The following is a 23,307-nucleotide window of genomic DNA, read 5'->3' as shown; positions in this document are numbered from 1 at the left end:
AGATTCTCCTTAGATACTAACAATGAACACATAGGTCGAGGGTGCCAGCGTTAACCCAAGGGAAGAAGTAGACTCGTGTAATCCTTTATGGAGAACAACCAAGAAACTATTAAGACAGAATCATCAACAAACACCACGTCTCTTCACCTTCTCCTCTCCCTTCCCTTCTCCCTCTGCCTTCACCCTCTCCTCACCCTCTGCCTTCACCCTCCCCTCACCCTCTGCCTTCACTCTCTCCTCTCCCTTCCCTTCACCCTCTCCCCTCCCCTCACCCTCTGCCTTCACTCTCTCCTCTCCCTTCCCTTCACCCTCTCCCCTCCCTTCACCCTCTCCTCCCTTAACCATTTCCTTTAATATCTGAAAGTTAAGAGGACTGTTTTTTACTTTTTTTCTTCTTTTATCACTGAAGATGTACTGTAACGAGAGGAGGGGGAGGGGGGTAAGTAGGAGGGAGTTTGTCGGTGCGCGGTTCCCCAAGGCGACTAATTGTGGCCCACCCAAAAACCTCACACGTGTAAAGCTCCTCCTGCTGAAGGGACTCGACGCAAGCAAGAAAGCAAGCAAGCAAGCAAGGAAGCAAGCAAGCAAGCCAGCCAGCCAGCAAGCCAACCCATTGATTCCCGTCGTAAATTGTGCCACCAGCCAATCTTGCTATCTCCTAACACCCTGCTACCTAGCCTGCTATTACTATTCAGGTGAGCGGCTACCTGTTATTCTGCCTCATTACCACCTAGTAATTATGGAAATTACCCTTCGCTGGTAATTAACAAAGTGCCACATAAGTGCTTAGCGAGTGAGTTAGGGTTAGAGGCTGGCCGGTCGTGCTGGCTTGTGATGGGGGGGGCGGTGAGAAGGAGGGAGACAAGAAGAAGAAAAAGAAGAAAGACAGAAAGAGGTGAGGGGTAGAGAGAGAAGGTGGGTAGGAAAGATGAGAAGGAGATATAGAAGGGGTGTGAGAGAGAGAGAAAGAGATGAGAGGGAGGGAGAGTGGGCGAGGTAAGAGTGAAGAAGAAGAAGAATAAGGAAGAGAGAAAATATGAGAGAGGGAGAGAGGATTTTAATGAGTTTGAGCAGTAAGCTGTAATAAAGGAATGGTAATGGGCCTCTCTCTCTCTCTCTCTCTCTCTCTCTCTCCACCTACACTTCTTACCTGTACAAACACAGCCTCCCTTCACCCTCTGCTTTCCCACTCTCTTCACCCTCTCCTCTCCCCTCCCTTACCCCCCTTTTCTCACCCTGCCCACCCTTCCTTCCCCTACCTCTTCCTTCTTCCTGCCTATCCTTCACCTCACCCTCCCTCTACCCTGTGCTGATCCCCTTCACCAGTCCACCATCCACCCAGTACCCCATCCTCCCTACACCCTCTCACCCTTCCTACCTCTTCCAATATCCTCCACCCCATCCCTCTTCCACCCTCCACCCTGCTAGGTATGATGATGTTGATCAGCATATGACTCCGTCCAGTACAGCGACGTTGTTCTCAGTGCCTTGTAAGAACTAGACTGGCCGGGTTCACGAGCAGATGTTATCTCTCGACCATTGTGATCGCCGGCTACACTGCCCAACTCATCCACAATTTGCTGTTCCTCTTCGTCTTGACCTAAACCTTTCGCCGTCACTCATACTCACCAGTCCCTTGAGTTTATTTATTTTATTACATTTATTTTTTATTTTTTTTAAAGGAGATCTTAGTGGATAATTTTGAATATATTTTTTGTACTGTTTGAAGGAATATTTGAGGATGGGTGAGCTATGCAGTCCGGATAATAATTTAGAGTGCGTTTGTGATTAGGATTTGGATAACGTGTCAGGTCACATTAACGGGACGAGGAGATAGAAGAGGTGTGTTTGTGAAAGCATCGGAGGAGGGGGAGGTGGTGGAAGAGGTGGAGGAGGAGAATGGGGGTGAGGTAGAGGAGGTGGAGGAGCTAGTGGAGGGGGAGGGAGAGGTAGAGATTGATGGAGGGGGAGGAACAGCAGTGTTACCAGAGCGGTGTTTGCCCCTGGAGACTCACTAAGAAACCCGAGACTGGTGCACTAACCCGTCTTAGATTTCATTAGTGATTTTTAATTCATATTTGATTATTACTGAAGATGAATGCTGCTCTAGCCTCCACAAGTGGTGTGTGTGTGTGTGTGTGTGTGTGTGTGTGTGTGTGTGTGTGTGTGTGTGTGTGTGTGTGTGTGTGTGTGTGTGTGTGTGTGTGTGTGTGTGTGTGTGTGTGTGTGTGTGTGTGTGTGTGTGTGTGTGTGTGTGTGTGTGTGTGTGTGTGTGTGTGTGTGTGTGTGTGTGTGTGTGTGTGTGTGTGTGTGTGTGTGTGTGTGTGTGTGTGTGTGTGTGTGTGTGTGTGTGTGTGTGTGTGTGTGTGTGTGTGTGTGTGTGTGTGTGTGTGTGTGTGTGTGTGTGTGTGTGTGTGTGTGTGTGTGTGTTCGTAAGTTATACTATTTTGTACGTGGTATTCATGCTAAGTAACAGTAAACTCTTCCTCCGTAACAATTATGGTATTGTGCGATATACCATTTTATACATAACTGTATATATGTACGTAATATCCTCGCGTACGTAACAACTGTGCGTCTTTACGGTATGATCACTCGTGTACGGAACAACAGGAGCATGTTAAGTAGCGTGTCGTCTAATGTTGCATGAGGTTGTGACGTGGCGGAGTATAAGTCAGGGGAGGAGAGTGGTAAGTGATGGTGATGTGTTGTGTTGTGTTTAGAAATAATTTACCACCTGAGAGATGATTAATGGCAGGTGTACAGGTGTGTATGTGTGTGTGTGAAGCGTGTGTACATGGGTTATTAGCACACACACACACACACACACACAGGTATAAGAGAAAGTGCTTTGGAAAGTGGAATGCAACGATACAGTGAAGTTGGTTAAAATAGAATGAAAAATAACATCGAGACGAACATTATAATAGATGTCACGAGGATCTTGTGGGTGATGATAGCTGTCGGGTGAGTAAACAAACGGGGAAGTCTATGAAAGTTAACGGTGAAGTGTTTTAACTGTGGTGTAAACAGAGACATTGTGTAAAACAGTGATTAAAACAACAAAAACAACGAAACAAAAGTACGAGGTAATGTTTTTTTTGGTTATATTCTTAAACAGTAAATCAATTAAAACAAGCTTGTATGGTTTGTGTATTTGTGTATGATTAAGATACATAGCAGACGCCAGAAATGATACTGTATAAGCTTAATGAACGCTTGAGTACTCACGTTCACTATACAATTAAGCTGATGTGTTAAGCTTATTTGATACCTGGTGTTCTTGTTACTTGAAGTGTTCTTGTTACTTGAAGTGTTCTTGTTACTTGATACAATTCTGATAATTTGTTACTGTTGCTTAAATTGTTTCAGTTACTATACCCTTTCCACACTAACTTGGCCCATAAGCCCCGCCCTGGACTGCTAGTGTATAAGCACATATTTACATCGACCTATTATGATAAATATTTATAATTTTCCAACATCCTCGCTGAAGTGCTAATGCCTTGAAATCAACCTCATTTTAATAGTTCAGGTATTTAACAATATTTTAGATAATAACAGGTAAATACATTTAGGTCGAATTTTCTATGAACCAATTAGCTATTAGTATAGAAGTGGGTCGTGGCTTATGGGCCAGGTTAGTGTAGAAATACTATAGATATAAACCTGTTACTGGCTACATTATATTACTATGATAACTGCAAAAATGAAATGAATTACTAGAAATTGATAAATACGAAAAATGTGCCAAATATTATATTAATGTATCTAGAAGTGAGAAGGTAATGGTAGAGATATTTTAATGGTGTGGAATATAAGATGGAGGAAAGATATTTATATGAATGGGTGGAATTTGTGGGGTAAGGAGTTGGGGGTGGGATGGGGTGAGGTACAGTGTGTGGGGGAAGGTGGAACGAGGAGAGGTAATGATATATTGTCGGGGTGGGGAGGGGTAGGAGGGAGGGGCAGGTGGGGGTGGGGCCAGGTTAGATAATGTAGATAGAACAAAATAAGTTATTATGGGAGAGAACCACAAGAATTCCTGGGGGGGGTCAGGGGTCTCATTGTGGGGTGGGTGAGGGAGTGGCAGGGGGGAGGTAGAGAACGGTGTGGGGCGGGTGAGTGTAAGGTGAGACGGGGGAAGTATCTTGAGGAAGTGTGAGGCCGGGCTAGAGTTGAGGTGGGGAGAGGTTGGCGCAAGGAAGTGTGGGGTGAGGCGGGGCAAAATTGGGGAGATGTCGGCACGTGAAAGAGGAAGGTTTGGGGAAAAAGGAAGTGTGGGGTGGGGTAGGGATGAGTGGGGAGGGGATTGGCACGATGAAGAGTGGGGTGGGGTGAGGCTGAGAGAGGTGGGGCGGGGCGGGGCAGGGGAGGGGAGGGGGTAGAGGATGCAGTAGCCCGGTTGCCCGCCCAGCGATCACTCTTGTGATAAACGCCATAAATACAAAGTGCCTTATCGGAAGTGTCGTAAATAGAGTTTATACGGGTGTTGATCGCTGCAAGTGTAAAGTGTAGTGTGTAGTGGTGCTGTGTAGTGATGTAATGGTGCTGTGTAGTGTGTAGTGGCCCTGTGTAGTGATGTAATGGTGCTGTGTAGTGTGTAGTGGTGCTGTGTAGTGTGTAGTGGCCCTGTGTAGTGATGTAATGGTGCTGTGTAGTGGCCCTGTGTAATGTGCAGTGGTGGTGTGTAATGGTGCGGTGTAGTGTGTAGTGGTGCTGTGTAGTGATGTGATGTAGTGGTGCTGTGTAGTGGCCCTGTGTAGTGATGTAGTGGTGCTGTGTAGTGTCCCTGTGTAGTGATGTAATGTAGTGATGTAGTGTTGCTGTGTAGTGTGAAGTGGCCCTGTGTAGTGTGCAATAGTGCTGTGTAATGGTGCTGTGTAGTGTAGTGTGTAATGGTGCGGTGTAGTGTGTAGTGGTGCTGTGTAGTGGTACTGTGTAGTGTAGTGCTGTGTAGTGTGTAATGGTGCTGTGTAGTGTTGCTATGTAGTGTGTAGTGGTACTGTGTAGTGTGTAGTGGTGCCAATACTCGCCCAAGACCTGACCATATGTTAGGCAGTCTCTCATGCTCAATTTAATACCTGAAAAAGATGTGATTTTTTGTTCTTCAGATATCCGCGTACTTGTGGCCTACGGTATTTTGATTGTCTGTTCTGATTGGCCGTCGGACTTGATAGTTGGTATTTTTGTGGCCCAGGATATTCTGATTGGCTTTCGAGTGTGATTGGAAAGTCCCTTAGCTTTTCTGATTAACTGATGAACTCTGTGACGATTCCGAGGCCCAAATTGATCTGATTGGCTGTGGCACATGTGGTAGAACTGTAGTTTAGGATAATCTGATGGTCTCCTGGATGTAGCAGGTTATACTTCAGTGGTTCGTGGTATTCTGATTGTTGCCGGAACATGATTAATGGTAAATCTGTAACCTATGATTGACTCACACACACACACATACACACATGATTGATGGATATTCAGGGGTCCAGGACACTCTGATTGTCGTCCAAACGTGATTAATGAGTCATGTGGATCAGGATATTCTGATTGTGTTCTGGACGTGACCAGTGATAGTCCTCTTTGTCCAGGATATTCTGATTGCCTGCAGTACATGAATTGATCGGTAACTATGCCTTGGTTTAGGATATTCTGATTGTGTGTCGGACGTGACTAGTAGGTGTGTCTTGGTCTAGGAATCTAGAATATTCTGATTGTCTGCCGGACGCGGATCAGTAACTTCGATCCCGGATATTCTGATTGCTACGATCGGCGACATCTGTGGTGCATGAAATTTCCAAAAGTCCCGTCAGGCTCTACAACCATGGCTCAGGAAATTAATACTGTGTGCCTGACATGATCGGTGGCGGTGTGTGCCTTGGTGTGAGTGGCGTAACACAGGGCGAGGTGTGGTCGCTCGCTCTTTGCCTCAGTGCAATTATTAAATGACGTGGATTGATTTACGCGGGATATTTCTTGTTGGCGTTGTGGAGCGAGAGGCAGAGTTCTTCCCCCGCGGCCTCCCTCGTTATCATAATGTTATCTAGAACAGGCATCTAAATGTGGGCATTGTTTGTTCTTGCCACAATCCACCCTTGAAGTCCCCAGGCAAAATTCGTAGATACTCGACCTTGTGAACACTGCTCCTAAGAACTTCCATCCCCAAATTTCATAGTATTTAGCGACTCCTCAAGATTGGAAAAAGTATTTTATCTATAGTAAAAGATAACTACGCGAGAGGTTTATTGTACGGGGTGTAATTTTTTTTTTTTTTTATGGGGAGGGTCGACTGATGTGGTGTTAGGATGATTGAGGCAGCCAGCATCCGCCTTGCCACACACACACACACACACACACACACACACACACACACCAAGAGATCTCCCCTCACACTGTTACCTGAGTTGTAGTCTGTACCGTGTGTATTTACGGTCTGCAATCAAGGTAGAAAAAGAATCCAAACTGAATCCGATCGTATCAGCTGGCCGGGATGCATGTCATGCTTGATGCAATGACTGTGATCTCAAGTGGTGTGTAATGCCTTGGTTCTCCGCTCCGCATCATCACAGGGACCCCACAACACTCCACAACAAGAGTATTGATAAACTTGAGCAGATGAAGACAAACCCAAGCTGTAAATAAGACAGTTTATAATGTCAGTGCAAGTCGTTTGATGGAGGGGAACCCAAATGACTCTTAACGACAGTATAAGCAGTTTAATAGGTGATTAGAGAGATGTTGGGGGGATCCAAACTACTGTAGCGGTAGTAATAAATAGTTTAACAGGGAGAGTAGGTAAACGACCCCAACGGCTTTATCAACAGTGTAACGGGGGCAAATTAAGGAACCTCGGTGCTTAATTGTATATACTTATGACTGAATAAACTTATCTCAACGCTAGGATCAACAGTCAAACAAAGGCGCCAGACCAAACACCCTCAACGGCAGTATAAACACGTAAACTGGAGGCACTGTTAACGTCCTTACTGACAAATATAAACAGACGAGGCCATATTAAGCCTCAACGCCAGAATGAACAGTAAAACAGGAGGAGGGGGGACAAACTAAACGGTCCCCCACCCCCTCCCCCCAACGCCTGTAAAACTTGTGTGTTGTAGAACCGCCCCAGTGGAGATGAGGCTTAAGATTATTTGTTTATGACCGCTGGTGATTTCCAATATTCACCTCGCAAAACTGCCTAATGCGTGTCGTAAAGATGGTCAAGACAAGAGAGACGAACCACAACACTCTGCCCTCCCTGTCTGGTTATTTTTTGACTAAGTAACTAACTGGCTTCCGGCATGAGAGTCACCAGATGGTATACTGTGTGTGTGTGTGTGTGTGTGTGTGTTTTTACTCCTCGTCAGGGTGTACTGTGGGTGTAAGAGAGTGTGTGTTGTGTAGATACGGGTGTGTTTATGAGATGGTCTGTTGTGGCAGCTGAGGAAGATGTGTTCAATGTGATGGTCTCTTGTAGGTGTACCTGATGTAAACAACTTTATTTACAGGTCTAAGTTTACACCTGTCATTGAGATAATTTTAACACTTGCTACTGGCACACTGTAAACACGTGTTATGAGGTACTTTTCACGTAGTAACACTCTTGGTATGAGTGTGGTTCCGTAATATTGTTCAGGGTACAAGACGTAATTGGTAGGTTTATGTTTACCTGCAATTGTTGATAATTGAGAACGTCCACCAGGTGTATTGGGTTCATTGTTTACATCAGCCATGGAGGGAAGGAGGTGTCGCTGGTCAACTGTGTATATTGTTTGTACCTTATTATAAACCTCCACATATAACTAGTATAATTTAAACTATTGTAAAGCTCTATAATTATGCTGTATAATCAGCCGTAAAGTTAGGATGTTGTTATAGATTTAACACCGACTGCAATGGTAAAGTTTAAATATTCGTGTCACTCATTTGAAGACAAGGTTTCGGATCCCCAGTGTAGAGGCTGATGGGAGACTTCAATTCCGTGTAGGAAGGGATCCCAGCAGGTCTCAGCGTGGGGTCCGATGCTCCACCAATAGATGAAAGACTATCTCAAACCCTTGTGTTTATACTCTGTTTTTATAATAGGATCCTATCTGATGGTCATATTATTGGTAGGATGTTTAGTTTACGAGGAATTGGGAATGGTTTATGTTTTGTTTTATCTCTACATTAACTTAGGTGACCCGTGCTGTGAAAGGGTTTAATCTGACTCGACTTTACAATATTGAAGAACTTTATACATTCAAGTTTCTGGTGACTAGGGTGAAAATTTTGTATTACTGTATAATCAACTTTCTGTAGTATAGATGTTCTGTCAATATAGATTAAAAAGAAGTCATTTATTTTATCCACTTCGTAAATTTAGGGATAAAACTGTGGTATAGTGATTTTTTTTAGTTTATTTATGTCTTTCGAGGTGTGTGTGTGTGTGTGTGTGTGTGTGTGTGTGTGTGTGTGTGTGTGTGTGTGTGTGTGTGTGTGTGTGTGTGTGTGTGTGTGTGTGTGTGTGTGTGTGTGTGTGTGTGTGTGTGTGTGTGTGTGTGTGTGTGTGTGTGTGTGTGTGTGTGTGTGTGTGTGTGTGTGTGTGTGTGTGTGTGTGTGTGTGTGTGTGTTGATGCATTAGTGAAGACAGTGGCCAAGATAACAAGTGCACATCTTTAACACACTCTCATTAAGGTGTAAAGTTATCTCCGCTTAACATTACCTGCGTCACAGCATCACCTACAGGTGTTTTTAAAAGCAGAGGCAAGGTAATATATTTTAATGACGTAACAACACTTTTCGTTCAAATTAATGGTCATATATCAGGGTGAATTTATGCCTGTCATTTTTAGTGCTATTACCAAGCAGTATATAATTATCTAGAGGGGGATCTTTCTGTCAGTCTATTGCAGGTGTTTTTGATTAATATCCACCTGTTGTTTTCTTCTCAGGCATTATTCGCTGTTGTTGTGTGACATTTGCCTTTGGGTGAGTGATAAATGGTATAGCTCTTCAGATCACCCTCACCTTTGAAGTGACTTTGACTTTTGAGAACTGTAACGATCAGAGGTGAAGGAGGGCGTGAGTATGGGCGTGGGTGGTCAGCCGTGGGGCGAGACGGACGTGTGTTCATCTGGCCGTCAACAAGCTGTTATTTTACTCCCAGTCTCACCCGGAGCCTTGCAGCCTGTCTTGTTGGTGGTGGTAGGGATGGTGGTAGTAGTGGTAGGAGTTCTCTCGGGTTGGTGGTGGAGGTTATGGTAAGGATAGTGGAGATAGTTGTGGTAGGGGTGGTGATGGTGCAGGTGGTGTTGATGATGGAAGTTGTGGTAGAGATGGTGGTGAAAATAGTGGTGATGATAAAGTTAGTAGTGGTGGTGGTGATGCGAGTAGTGGTGGGGGTGATGGTGCAGATGGTAATTGAGATGCTGGAAGTGGTGGTGATGGTGGTGGTAGAGATGGTGGAGGTGGTGGTGGTGGTGGAGATAGTGATGGGGTGGAGATAGTATTGGTGGAGCTAGTGATGGTGGTGGTGGAGGTAGTGATAATAGTGATGACTATGGTGGTGGTGGAGGTAGTGGTAATAGTGATGACCGTGGTGATGGTGGTGTTGGAGTTAGTGATAATAGTGATGACTGTGGTGATGGTGGAGGTAATGATAATAGTGATGACTGTGGTGATGGTGGGGTGGAGGTAGTGATAATAGGTGATGACTGGTAGGTAGTGATAATAGTGATGACTGGTGGTGGTGGTAGTGAAAATAGTGATGACTGGTGATGGTGATGGTGGTGGTAGTGGTAATGGTGGTAGGAGGTAGTGACAATAGTGATGACTGGTGGTGGTGGTGGAGGTAGTGGTAATAGTGATGACTGTGGTGATGGTGGTGGTGGATGTAGTGATAATAGTGATGACTGTGGTGATGGTGGTGGTGGAGGTAGTGATAATAGTGATGACTGGTGGTGGTGGAGGTAGTGATAATAGTGATGACTGTGGTGGTGATGGTGGTGGAGGTAGTGATAATAGTGATGACTGGTGGTGGTGGATGGTGGTGGTTAGTGATAATAGTGATGACTGTAGATGGTGGTGGTGGGAGGTGGTGGTGGTGGAGGTGATGATAGTGATGACTGTGGTGATGGTGGTGGTGGAGGTAGTGATAGTGATGACTGGTGGTGGTGGTGGTGGGTGGAGGTAGTGATGATAGTGATGACTGGTGGTGGTGGTGAAAATAGTGATGACTGGTGATGGTGATGGTGGTGGTAGTGGTAATGGTGGTGGTGGAGGTAGTGATGATAATGATGACTGTGGTGATGGTGGTGGTGGTAGTGGTAATAGTGATGACTGGTGGTGGTGGTGGAGTGTAGTGATGATAGTGATGACTGGTGGTGGTGGTGGTGAAAATAGTGATGACTGGTGATGGTGATGGTGGTGGTGGTAATGGTGGTGGTGGAGGTAGTGATGATAATGATGACTGTGGTGATGGTGGTGGTGGTAGGTAATAGTGATGACTGGTGATGGTGGTGGTGATGGTAGTGATAGTGATGACTGTGATGATGGTGGTGGTGGTGGTAGTGATGTGATGGTGGTGATGGTGGTAGTGGTGGTAGTGGTAATGGTGGTGGAGTGTAGTGATAATAGTGATGACTGTGGTGATGGTGGTGGTAGTGGTAGTGGTAATGGTGGTGGTGGAGGTAGTGATGACTGTGGTGATGGTGGTAGTGGTGGTATGGTAATGGTGGTGGTGGAGGTAGTGGTATGTGATGACTGTGGTAGTGGATGTGGAGGTAGGACTGTGGTGATGGTGGTAGTGGTGGTAGTGGTATGGTGGTGGTGGAGGTAGTGATGACTGTGGTGATGGTGGTAGTGGTGGTAGTGGTGGTAGTGGTAATGGTGGTGGTGGAGGTAGTGATAATAGTGATGACTGTGGTAGTGGAGGTAGTGGAGGTAGTAATGACTGTGGTGATGGTGGTAGTGGTGGTAGTGGTAATGGTGGTGATGGAGGTAGTGATGACTGTGGTGATGGTGGTGTAGGGGGTGAATATATTACACTACACGGTGGGTGGTCATTAATGTCTGGGTGTCTGAGTGTTTTGTGCCCTCCCCCGGCTCCTACCTGACACCTACGCAAGTGTTAGCCGTCACTCTTGTTCGGTGACAGGTAACACGCTGTTTATACCGTCTTGTCACTCTCCACCTCAAACCTTCGTGTATTTCCTATCTCATCTGACATTAAAACTTCTACCAGAATTAAATTTATCCACTTAAATGTTGGTTGTCCCTTAAGAGGTGCGTGTTGTTGCTAAGGTTTTATGCCCTTTTTTATTTATGGTTTGTAATAAAAGTTTGACTGAAATTAAAGTTGTTTTTTAAGAGTTTGCTATTCACAAGTTCTTAGTTCCCACGACAAAGAACTTTTAATTGAAACTCTATTGACTACTGGGTCTTGCATCTCAACTGTTATTGAACTTTTATTAAAACTTGTCATTATTAATCTTAGTTATTAATTTTGTTATTGTTATTGTTTTTGAAGATTCAACTACCTGAGCTAATTAAACAACATTGACAAGACCTTAATTCTCTTGTACTAAAATACATAAGAGTCATTTGGACAGGTGAGTGTAGTAGCCAAGGACATACTCGCAGATGAAGGGAACTTAAACCTATAATACGCTTAACCCTTCGAGTACTGAGGGGTTAAACCATCGTTCTCAAAGGGTTAAACCATCATCCTCAAAAGTTAAACCATCATCCTCAAAAGTTAAACCATCGTCCTCAAAAGTTAAACCATCGTCCTCGAAGGGTTAGACCATCGTCCTCAAAGTTTAAACCATCGTCCAGGTTACTAGCACGTCAACATCTTGGACAAGACGCATGGCTGGCTATTTGCATCACCTCTTGTCTTAGTGTACACTCTTAAGGGGTAAGCATGATACTGGTTATATGTATGTATGTATGTATGTATGTATGTATGTATGTATGTAGGTATGTATGTATCCAGGTGTTGTGATGACGTAGTTATCCCTTAACACAAGAGTATTATCCTTCTTTTTTTTTACAAGTTCTGTGATTTTAACTAAGTTAGACACTTTATTTTAACATTAACACGCTATTAACATTTCTTCTTCACACACACACACACACACACACACACACACACACACACACAGTCTACCCAAATTTATATCATGTGAACTTTTAACCTTTGATAATTGTGACTTTTTTAAATCTTTCATGAAGTAGATCATGTTACTTGAAGTTATTATATCCTGGTATTGTTTATTTTCCTCTTATCTTAACGTTATGTCCTGTTATCCTATGCTTCCTGGAGTTGCTTCATAGTGTTATCAGTTATGCTTTACGCTTCATAGACGGTAATGTAATCGATACTTTTAATTCTATTTTCACGACTTAATGTGTAATAATAATAATAATACTGTAATAATAATAAACGGTTTATTAATAGAGCTGCAGCCGGTGGCTGAAAATATACAGACTTACATTTGATTTAGACATAATGATATAATATGCGTTGAATACATTTACAGGGCTGTACAGTACATAAATCAGGAGTTGTTTATTATTTTAACAATAGATGGGATGGTGCTGTTCTTATATCTATCGGTGCGGGCTCTTATGGGCTGAATTTTGTTGTAGTGGCGGACTGCGCGACGTGGGTGGGGGACTGCCGGTGGCAGGAGGTGGCGATGATGAGGGTGGTGCAGTAGTCCACTGCCAAACCTTGCAAGTGCTTGGTGGTGGAAGTCACTGAGGGATGGCATTTCCAGGGTGGAGAGAGCGTTGGTGTAGCCGGAGTATTCTGCGCCGAGCATGATTCTGCAGGCCCTTTTCTGTACCTTCTCTAGCTGACGTTGTTGGGTGGAGTTGAGAGAAGACGACCAGGCTGGTGACGCTTACGTTAGTTTGGGGAGAATAAAGGCGTTGTAGATGGTCCTCAGCTCTGGCGTGGGTGTCCCAAGTGTGTGTGTGTGTGTGTGTGTGTCTATGTGTGATCAATACAATACTTATTTTACCCTTATAATAACTAGTGGACCAGGAACAAAATACAGAGTAATATTTCGTGTGGTATTACCGAGGTTTTAAGACTTATTACCTGTATTTTGTCTTACCTGTGTTGTGATTAATTTAGTGCCCTCTTCTCTCCTCTTTCCCTCCCTCTCATATTCTCCCTTCCTCTTCTCTCCTACCTTCTCCCTCATTTTTTGTTTTATTGCTTAGAATTGTTAGTAGTAGTAGTAGTAGTAGTAGTAGTAGTAGTAGTAAATAAAAAACTATTATTATTATTATTTTATTTTTATTGGCTTTACAAACATCTCACTGCCAGTCTGATTACACTTACATTACTTAACATTAATAAAGTTATATAATAATTCATGACCAATTTACTGGTGAGTGACTGACTGACTGACTGACTGACTGACTGACTGACTGACTGACTGACTGGGCGAGGGTTGTGTGTCATCTGATGATCCCAGTGTTAAAACTTCCTAAACTTCTTTCTTATTTTTCTTTTTTCTTCTTTATTTTTATTTTTCTCCCTTTTCTCCTTTCTCTTCCTACTCCTCCGTTTTCTCCTTCCTCTTCTTCCTCCTCCTCTCTTTTCTCCTTTCCTCCTTTCTCTTCCCACTCCTCTTCGTCCTCTCTCCGTGTATATCATTCCTCTTGGACCTCTTTTACTCTTCTTTATCACGTTTCTCTTCTTCTTCCTCCGTTTATTCTTTATTTTAATTAAAGGTCGTTTAGTTATTGGTTTATCTCGTTTACTTGTTTATCATGTTTATTTTATGTCCTTTTTCTCGTTATTTATTGTTTATTTTCCTTTTGTTTTATTTGACTTCTCTTATTTATTACTTTTTATTTAATATATATTGTCTGTTTTATTGTCTTAGTTTCGTTTATCTCTTATTTAGCATTATTCTACTATTTATTCATTTATTAATTATCTCTCTTTCATTATTTATTTTGTGTATCAATCTCTTCAGTTAATTTTATGTCGGTATTAAATATTTATCAATTCTTTATCTCATGCTTATGCTTTTGTATTCGATTTGGTATTATCAGTTTCTTATCAGTGTTTTATTGGTCACACTTTTATCGGGTCTCGCCTTATCTCTCCATTTGTATTTTGGTGAATATATATATAATTTTTTTTTTGCGTTGATTTGGTGTGATTTCTATGTCCGTGTTATGTTATATATATTTTTTTATCAATGTTTTGTCACTTATTCTTGTATATTGTTAATGCTTGGATGTGGCTTTGTAGTGTGTGTGTGTGTGTGTGTGTGTGTGTGTGTGTGTGTGTGTGTGTGTGTGTGCGTATTTTTAATGAGTTTTTGTGTGTTTTTATGTGTATGTGTGTATGCCTGCGTGTATATCGGTGTATGTGTGCGTGTGCCGCGTGCTAGTCTGCGTGAGTGCGTGCGTGTGAGGTATCAAGTACCATACCACAGGAAGAGGCATCAGGCATCAGGGTTACGAGGAAATAACACCTTCTGGAGGCGGAGTAGTCACCACCATTAACCACCTGGTCAAAATATCACCTTATTATCCCGTCCAGTGTACCTTAACCCCCCTCCCCCCCTCACTATCAGGGGGGTGAGGGAGGGAGGGAGGGAGGGAGTGGACGTGAGGGAGGGAACGGGAAATATCACCCTATTAAAAGATGCATCATATATACTTTTTCTCACTTTTTTCTCACTTTTTTTCTTACTTTTTTCTTACTTTTTTTTGTGTGTCGTGAATCGTAAAGTGGAAGAAGATAATACTAGCACTTATACTAAATGGCAGTGTGTGTGGACTCGGGGCCTCCAAGTGTTGATGGTGGGTGATAGGGTGGGAAGTGCAGGCTCAGGTTATTACAGACGAGCTGACAATCCCCCCCCTGTGCAGTGATATGTCTGCCAGCTGCTCTCTATCTTATCTCACACCCCTTAAATACTCCTTTCCTTTTGTTCCCTGGACGCGTGTGTGTGTGTTTTCATCACGTAATAACTATGGTTACACGATTCGTAAAATGTACACACCTACCTACCCCTCCCCCCGCCCAACCTCCTCCCATCCCATGCTGTAGTATTTCATTGTATTGCCATCTATGCGCAAACTGGTTCTGACCACATGAGGAGGCCGCTCGTTTGTCCCAGGCTCTTACCCCGACAACGCCAGTCTTATCTGACGTTCCAGCAGGGCAAATAATAGCTATAAAGTCACACACCGGCGCATGCGTGTTGGCGGCAGGCGGTGCGCGGTAGTTGGCGGGTTGTTGGCAATGTTTGGCCAGCGATTCGCTACGCCCGTCCCGCCAACTCTGTGTAAATAACCGACCGGGCGCTCTCACTCCGCCTGACTCGCGATGCTGAATGTGATTTAAGACTTTATAATCACAATTGAAACTTTTAGTGGATATTCGGTCATTAATATGTCGCGACGAGATATATTAGTTGTGTTTTAAGGTTTATTGAAGGTATCTGTGTGATTTATGGGCCGAGAAGACCAGAAGCAAGTCAAGGTGAAGGGGTCGGGACGCGGCCTGGGAGGATCAGTGCGAGGCGGGCGCCACCTCTCGCCAGATCGGGGAACCAGTTCTAGCGATAACATATTCTCCAGAAACAACGCCTGCGAATTGACCTCTTTGTTTTAAGCTCACCTTGAAGCATACCGTAGATCCGATACGGATAAATAACCCTGGGTAATTTTTCAAGGGTTTGATCTGGTGGAGGAGGAATGAGAGTGGAGGGGCAGAGAGAGAGGAGTAAATCATGTGGAGGCGCCCTGCTGAGTTGTCTGATAACCCAGCGGCCGCGCGCTGCCCCGGCCTCTGATTGTTGCCCCGATGGTGGCTCTCTTGTTTATTGTTCTGCCGGGGACTATGCAAATTGAATTAATATCATCTGTTGTCTCACTCGGAGTAAATCGTTTTATGATTGAGTTTCAAGCGGACGCGGGTAGGCAGAGGCAGGAGAGCGAGCCTTGTCCCTGGGATAATTTATGCTTTTTAACAATAGCTGAGCCGCGCCGAGCCTCACACCCCATAATTTTACTTTACACCCATTGGTTACTATCTGGCATTCCATCTTTAACTTTTTCGTCGCGTTTCTCGGCAGGATATTTTCATTAAAGGTTAAGTAATGTTGTATGCGTAGGTTGAGGCCACCACCACCATCTTGCCCGGGCTGGTGTGGGCGTGGGTGTGTGCCACTTTGTATCCGTCCCATAATTAATAGGTTTCCTTTGGACGCTGTTAATCATCGTAAACATCACTATTTGCATCGCACGAGCATAATCTGCAGTGTCGAGTTCACAGGCCATCGCGCAACATTTCGGGGTTGTCAAAGCTGGCGCACCAGGCCGCCATAACCTGCCAAGATGACGCCGCCGATTGGTCTTTTTTCCCGCCGTGCGAATTCAAGCTCCCCGCCCAATTCATCATGCCTGGAGATTTGGTCTGTCGTGCACAATGGCTGTATACATTTAAATAGAAATACATAAATATATAAAATATATCCTGTAAATAACTCCCACGTTAGTCATATATAACAGATTAGACTACGTAAGGGTACATCAGAGTCAAGTATCTGTGGAGGTGACAATGGGAAGGACGCCATACTAGGGTAGGGAGAGCCTGGCAAGGATGGCCGACGTTATCATTACCGGTGTGTGCATATAATTACCGGTTGTGTAAAAGGTGTTCTCTGTTGCTTTTGTTGCCGGGTAGAGATCACTCCTCTTGATGAAGCCTCGCCAGCCTCCCGCCCAAAAGTCTTCTCCGTACCTCGCCTCACCTTACCTCTCCTCGCCAGCACGGAAAGGAAATTAATTTTTAATTAGTATGTCATTAATGGTGTTTTGAGGAATGCCAGCTTACACGAGCCGTGAGCCTTGAAAATGGACGAGATCTCTTCTCTCTTCCTCCTCCTTTCTCATATCCTGCCCCCCCCCCTGCCTCCCTCCCCCATCCCCTGTGCACCTGTTCGCCTGTTCCGGGTGCGACAGACAGGTGGAGATGGCCGGAGTGAATCACCTGTTTGTTAGTCACGTTCTTCAGGTGGTAGGTGTAGCGTGAGATAACTTCCTGTGTGTAGAAGCCAGGTATGTGTAGAGGCCAGGTATGTGTAGAGGCCAGGTGTGTGTAGAGGCCAGGTGTGTGTAGAAGCCAGGTGGATAGGGTGTACTTGCATCTGTGTCAATCAGTTCATGTTATGTTTTACGCTTAACTACTGTATATTAATTCATTTACAAGACAACACGCTGCTGGGCACTTAAGTCACCTACATGTCCAGGTGAACCGAACACTAACACAGGTGAGCATCGTTACCTACACACACACACCTGTTCTCTCTACTAATTAAGGTATGGTAGATTGTGATGTGTTCTGTTAAGGCAGGAAACTAGGTCTAAACTTGTAATATCCAGTGAATTAATAACGAAGTAATGTGGTTTCCAATTTCCTCGGAAGTGGATTATTTTCAATGGTATTTCAATGTTTCGAAAATATAGTGATGATTGTTTTTGAAAGTTGTGAAGGTTTGTTGGGCAATGTTGTTGTTGTTTGTGTTATTATTTGTTCATGATAATTACTATTTTTATTATTTTTATTATTATTATTATTATTATTAGTAGTAGTAGTAGTAGTAGTAGTAGTAGTAGTAGTAGTAGTGGTAGTAATAGTAATAGTAGTACCGTTTTTGCTTGAGGTTTAATCCCAACTTAAAACCAAACCTTGAATTTTTCCATCGCATTTTCATATTTAATCCTAAAATAAACAAACACTATATATCATCACTATCATGTTATAGTCCCGAGTGTTGGCAAGACTACACTATATGATGTGGCTTAATATATCACGGCTACATCTATGACTATATCACGGCTACATCTATAACTATACCACGGCTACATCTATGATCATTATATCACGGCTACATCTATGACTATATCAATGGCCATATATCATAACTATATCACGGCTACATCTATAACTATATATCAATGGCTACATCTATGACCTTTATCACGGCTACATCTATGACCATATCACGGCCAACATCTATGACTATATCAATACACATCTACAATTATATCACGGCCACATCTATGACTATATCACGGCCACATCTATGACTATATTTCACGGCTACATCTATGACCATATCACGGCTACATCTATGACTATATCACGGCTACATCTATGACTATATCACGGCTACATCTATAACTAATTAATATTCTTTAGTTCTGTCTGGTCAGCACAGTGGTCCGCCTCTCCTGACTTGGGTGATGTATGTGTTTCTCGTGAGGGATATTTTGTTTATTGTATTCACCTTTGTATTGTCAGTGTTACTATATACTGTGTGGTCTACCGGGATATTTACACTGTAGCGTCTATTAACCTAACGTAACCTAACCTAATCTAACGTAACCTAACCTAACCTAACCTAATGTAACCTAACCTAACCTAACCTAACCTAACCTATAGTAACGCCAACCAATGTAGGAGAAAATGGCCTCTGTTTTCTTTCACGACTGTACCATAATGGACACGGGAAATGTTTTTTATCAAATTTTTTCGTAACTAGAGACTAAGAGAATATATCTGTTAATAGTAAAGTCTCACTACCTTTTGGAAACCATATTGTCTCCCAGTAATCTCTCGAGTCTCAGTGTAATTATGTAACACCTCCCCCCCCCCCTTAAAAAGATATATGGATGAAATAGTCTAACTTAATTCCGATCGAGTCTAGGTAATATTTTGACGCCATGTCCCCCCGTCTAGTAGAGTCTTTGAGTGATTTTGACGACATTGTGACTGCTGATGTGAACTACGGTAGTTTGGTGTGTTCTGATGCCTTTGTTTTGTAGGAATTGTTTGAGAATATCGTCCCTTGTTGGATGTGTGCGCGTGCTTTTGCGTGTGTAGGTCGGGAGGGTTTATGTGTGTGTGTATGTGTAGGTCGGGAGGGTTTATGTGTGTAGGTATAGATCGAGATGGTTCATGTGTGTGTGTGGGTCGAAAGGGTTTATATATGTGTGTGTGTGTGTGTGTATGTGTAGGTCGGGAGGGTGTGTGTGTGTGTGTATGTGTAGGTCGGGAGGGTTTATGTGTGTGTATGTGTAGGTCGGGAGGGTGTGTGTGTGTGTGTATGTGTAGGTCGGGAGGGTTTATGTGTGTGTAGGTCGAAAGGGTTCAGGTGTATGTGTGTGTGTCGAGAGGTCTCAGGTGAGTGTGTGTGTAGGTCGGCGGGGGTTGAGGTGAGGTGATGACCAGGTATGAGAGGCGTGACGAGGTGCGCGAGGCAGCAGGCTGGTGGTGTGTGGTCATCGGGGCCAGCGATCAGTGGGGTGTGCAATGTTGCAGAGATATCGCCCTAGTTGATCAGCCATATCAAGCTGGCCATTGTTGCAGCCTCACAGTCACCAACCATCACAAGAACAGAGACCTACAAATATTGCGGACGTGAGAGGCACTTTGGTTACCTGGAGGAGGGGGGGGTTAAGGAAGGGGGTGGAGGGAAAGGGGGGGAAGGAGATAGAGAGAGGGAGGAAAGATGGTCATTTGTGGGGAGGAGGAAAGGATGGCCAAAGGCCAGCTCAAATAGTTTCAGTCTGGCTACATAGGCCCCAACCCAACCTAATCAAATCTAAATTGAATTAACGTAATTTAACCTAACCTAACCTAACCTAATCAAATCTAATCTGACCTAACTTAACTCTTTTGTAACTGAGTTCCAATCTTGATGGTTAGGTTAGGTTAGGTTGAGGTCAAGAAGGGATTGGGTCCGCTTAGCCACCTGCTTGTTAGTCGAGAAGGATGGAGAGGGAAGGAAGGAGGAAGGAAGTAAAGAAGGAGGAGGAAGGAAAGAAGAGAGAGAGAGAGAGAGAGAGAGAGGGAGAGAGAGAGAGAGATAGAGAGAGAGAGAGAGAGAGAGAGAGATTCATAATAAATTAGAAGTATACGATGTTAACATTAATATCCAATACACCTTTAATCAGCGCTAATTACTATTTCTCTTTCTCTCAACAGGTAAGTGAACCCCCACCCCGAGCTTCTTCAAGTGATGGAGGTGATGGTAAGACTCTTGGCCAGACTATGTACAGATAATAAACAGACTGGTGAAACGTACATACATACATACATACATACATACATACATACATACATACATACATACATACATACCTAATTATTATATATCATATCTGCATCACTTATGTTACTTGTATATTATTTGTAAATCAAGAGACACATTCCCCAATTATGTAACACACACACACACACACACACACACACACACACACCGACAAATGATATCTACCGACTCATGATATACAGGATATCAAACCAGTAATATATCTATTGTTATCCCTCGCCGTCTTATCAACCAACAGTGTATAAACCACAAATATTTGTTTAACATCCTTATATCACACGTGTTTTGATTTGGGTTATAAAAGAATATTTATATTTTATTTCATGTGGTATTTTTTTGGCTGCATTGTAGACTACTAATGATAGTGATAATGATAGTAATAATGAAAATGATAATGATTAATATAATACCAATAATAATAATTTTAATAATGGTAATAATAAGATGTGGTGGTGATGATGATAGGGGTATGATATGATATTAAGACCTTCACTCACCTGTTATCATCATTACTGCTGGGAAGATGAGTTATTGACCCCCCTCCCCTCCACCACGTCATCTATTATAATACTAAATGGAAATACAATACAATTCATAACAGGATATTTGAATGATAAGAAGAAAATTATTAAAGTGTGTGTGTGTGTGTGTGTGTGTGTGTGTGTGTGTGTGTGTGTGTGTGTGTGTGTGTGTGTGTGTGTGTGTGTGTGTAAGAATTGATTATCCTCTTTGTATTTGAAATAAAATTGGAAGACAAAGGTGAGGTAATGCTGGGGACAAGTGAAGGGAGTAAAGTCTGTAGGAGGGAGAGTGGAAGACTGAGGAGGACTGAGGTGTGGGCCCTGTGTTACCCCACGTCGACGATCGTCTGTTTTAAGCGGTTTTTTGTCATCTTAGTTATGGGTTTGGTTTGGTTTGGTTTGGTTTGCTAGGTTAGTTAGGTTTGGTTAGGTTAGGTTAGGTTAGGTTAGGTTAGGTTAGGTTGGTTAGGTTAGGTTTGGTTAGGTTAGGTTTGGTTTGGTTAGGTTTGGTTAGGTTAGGTTAGGTTTGGTTTGGTTAGGTTAGGTTAGGTTAGGTTAACTAGCATAAAACAGACGATCGCCCTAGTGGAATGTAATTTGAGTGCAGGATTTTACTGGAACTGAGGAGAGAGATGGACTTCTATAAACCAACAGTGAGTGTGTTGTTTGATCTTCAGGAAGGATTTGTTTCTGATGGGTCATATATGTGTTAGGTTATATATACAGTACTCTGAGGCTGTAAGTTCTCTAGGATCTGTACACGTTGATGTGTCGCCTCTGGTGCTCGGTAGGTCTCCGTACCATACTGTCTCATGTAAACAAACCGCCATGTTGTGACGTAGGTAGGGTCTCCGTACCATACTGTCTCATAAACAAACCGCCATGTTGTGACGTAGGTAGGGCTCCACCATACTGTCTCATGTAAACAAACCGCCATGTTGTGACGTAGGTAGGGTCTCCGTATCATACTGTCTCATGTAAACAAACCGCCATGTTGTGACGTCATTGACAGGATTGACTTGGGAGATTAGAGCCCATCTCCCCTATATCCACCACTCCATCTTTCCTCCATCCATCCATCCACCTCCCTCCTCATTCTCCACCCCCTACGTCAACACCCCTCATCTATCCTCCATCTCCCCTCCATCTCCCCCCCTCCATCTCCCCTCCCACTGGTCACTTACGTTACCATCAGAGGCAGGTCAACCCGCTATCCAACCATTAATCAATTTCAACTGACTGGCGCAAAGAACATCTGCCTACTCGCCCTGATCTCTCCCTCCTCCCTTTATTTCTCCCTCTACTCCCTTTTCCTTCCTCCGTTCACCTGTCTCACCCTTCACTCCTACCCGTTGCCCCCTCCAACTCCCTTACTCCCTCTTCCTTCATCTTCCCTCCCTTCACTTACTTCCCTCGCTTTTCATTCCCTCCGCTTCTCATTCCTTCAACTCTTTGTCTCATTTCACTCCTCCCTTCTCCCTCATTCCCTTTCCCCTCTCCTCTCCCATTGCTCGGTTCACCCTTCCTTTCCCCTCACTTCATCAGCTAATCATCACTTCCCCACAGCCCCCCTTCCATTCCTCACCATTTACTATTTCTCTCTACTTTCCTTCTCTCATCTTGCATCTTCTCTCCTCGTTCACCCATTTCCCTATTTCCTTCCTCTCCTTTTCCCTTCTTTTTCATTCCCATTTCTTCCCCTTCTCTCTTTTCCTCGTATCCCCTTTTCTCTTTGGCCTATCTTCTTTCCCCCTCCCCTTCCTTCATTCCCATCTTTCTCGTTCCCTGCCTTCCTTCTCCTCTTCTTTCCCTCTTTCTCCCTTCCCCTCGCCCTTCCTTCTTCCTCTCTCCCTCCTCCCCTCCGTTTCTTTCCCTTCCCCTCTCCCTTCCTTCTTCCTCTCCTCCTCCCCTTGCCCTTCCTCCCGTTTCTTTCCTCCCCTCCCCTCCCTCTTCTCCCCTCCCCTCCCTCCCCTCCCTCTTCTCCCTCCTCCTCTGTTATCACGGTGTGGGTGCTCCTCTTATCGGGGTTTTCACTGTGATTTTTATATTGGTGTGTTGGGGCTTTTATCGGGGTTTCCAGATGATTGGCTCAGCCTGCCAATCCTCGCTGGATGATTGGCTCAGCCTGCCAATCCTCGCTGGATGATTGGCTCAGCCTGCCAATCCTCGCTGGATGATTGGTTCAGCCTGCCAATCCTCGCTGGCTGATTGGCTCAGCCTGCCACTCTAGGCCAGGTGATTGTTTTTTCTTACGTATCCGCTTCTTATGATTGACTACCAATCCTTGCTAGATGATTAGCTCGACCAACCATTCTCTGTAGGATGATTGGCCAAGCCATCTGCCCTTTTACCAGGTAATCAAGTTAGCTTACCAATCCTCACCAATTGATTAGCTTAGCTCAACCAATCTATCCTTACCGGCCCCCCTCCACCTCATAACGCATTGGTTCATCTCTACACTGTGTGAAGTGAACATAAAATACCCGTCAGCATCATCGTCTGTAACTCACTGCATTAAACATATATTGACAAGGCACCACCTGTATAAAAGTTACATAGGAACCAATATATAGAGACTTATAACTGTATAGTGTGTGATTATTTACAAAGTGTTAGGTTTTGTAATGTGTATTTGACGCATGGGATCT

The sequence above is a fragment of the Homarus americanus genome, unplaced genomic scaffold (genome assembly GCF_018991925.1).
Source record: "Homarus americanus isolate GMGI-L3 unplaced genomic scaffold, GMGI_Hamer_2.0 scaffold10373, whole genome shotgun sequence".
Lineage (NCBI taxonomy): Eukaryota > Metazoa > Arthropoda > Malacostraca > Decapoda > Nephropidae > Homarus > Homarus americanus.
Note: the sequence above shows the minus strand (reverse complement) of the source record.